The sequence below is a fragment of the Jaculus jaculus genome, chromosome 6 (genome assembly GCF_020740685.1).
Source record: "Jaculus jaculus isolate mJacJac1 chromosome 6, mJacJac1.mat.Y.cur, whole genome shotgun sequence".
Lineage (NCBI taxonomy): Eukaryota > Metazoa > Chordata > Mammalia > Rodentia > Dipodidae > Jaculus > Jaculus jaculus.
The window spans coordinates 6,756,025-6,757,794 of record NC_059107.1 but is presented as its reverse complement, the minus strand read 5'-3'; positions in this window follow the sequence as shown (position 1 = coordinate 6,757,794).

Sequence of the window (1,770 nt, the reverse complement as noted above, 5' to 3'; positions counted from 1 at the left end):
CCTACAGTCCCTGCCCTTGGGAGAAATGCCATCAGTTTGAGGCAAGCCTGGGCTACAGAGTGAGACCCTGTTCTTAAAACAATGAAGGGAAGGAGGGAGGAGAAAAACAAAAGAAGGAAGGAAAGGGGAAGGAGAGATAGAGGAGGAGAAAGAGAAGTGGGAGGAGAGGAGGGGAAGAGGAGAAAAGAGAAGAGGAGAGGAGAGGAGAAAAGAGAGGAGTATTATTTATGTACAGATAGAATAAAATATTATTCAGCCCTATAAGTAATGAAAACCCTGCCATGCGTAACAGCATTAATGAAAGTGGAGGACGTCATACCATGTGAACTAAGCCAGGCACAGGAAGGTAAAGGCGTGATCTCTCCTGTGCATGGAATCTATCACAGTCACCCTCAGAAGCAGAGGGGAGAGGTGGGGCAGGGCACTGGGGTGAGGAGGGCCGCGTGGGGAGGTGCCAGCAAAGCGCACAAGGTTTCGGTTCTGCAGTGTGGACAGCTCTGGATTTTGAATCACGCTTCCCGGTTCGTGTTGTGTGCTCGAGCCTTGCTGCGAAGGAAGGTCCTGAAGGGTTCTCAGCCCAGAAAGAGCCAGCAGGCGAGGCCATGGGCGTGCTGAGTAGCTCGTGCCAGTGGTCATTTCGTAGTGCAGGTGAGTATCACACATCCGCTTGCACACTTCAAGTATGTGCCACCCGCCAACGGGACCTCAAGGAAGCCGGGGGTGGGGGAGAAGCATGCAGATGCGTGGGTGCATAAGCAAGCCAGGGACACAATAAGGGATGAGGTGCTCTTTCTGCTGACGTTGAGTGTGTGTGTGAAGTGTGACTGCACTCGTATCTGTCTCCGTGTGTGTGTGCGTGTGTGCACGCGTGCGTGTGTGTGCGTGTGTACCTCAATAAATGCTCCAACGAGAATAAGACCGATGGGACTAAAATAGTTCCTGGAGCTACAGCAACATAATCCGGATTTAGAAGAAAATAAATTATGTGATCTGTCACTCTGATGTCAGCAGGTCATTCCCAATCCAGCTCTCGCCGTGCTAAGGATAAAGAGAGGCTGAGAAACTGCCTGCAGAGTAGCAGCTTCTGAGAAAAGAGGGAAGCCATGGGGCTCCACAGAAGGGCCGCCTCTCCACCCAGCACTGGCTACGGAGCTCTCAATGGCTGGGACTGGAGACAGGGGACTGGGGCTGTCTGGGCACCGCCCTGCTCCAAGCTGTCCCCGCCTCCCCCCACATGTCATTATGCCAGGGCCTGCGCAATCGGAGGTCTTGCTCTTGTAACCGAATGATTTCCGGCCTAAAGGATTTCATTCTTCTGTGCAGGGATAATACTTTAAGCTTGGATCATGTAATTCCTTAGGGGAGCTTGAAGACCAGTGAGTGGAAGCAAGGCCTTATGGGATGAGACCCCGGGGCATGAGCCACTGGTTTTGTAAAACCAACTAAAGAGCAAACGTTATCCTTAATGGCGCTGGTTAAGAAGGTACAGATTAAAAGAGATGCTGGTCCCAAAGGATTTCACACCCTTAGAGTCCCTGGGACAGCCACAGTGGGTTTACAAGACAAAACCTTGGGGCTAGGGAGATAGCTCAGCCAGTGAAGTGTTTGCCTCAGAAGCATAAGACCTTGAGTTCATTCTCCAGAACCCACATGAAAATGCTGGACATGAGGGCGTGTGCCTATGACCCCAGCACTGGAGACTCAGAGACAGGAGGATGCCTAGGACCCGCCAGCAGCTGGTCTAACCTAACGGGTACACTCCAGATCAAC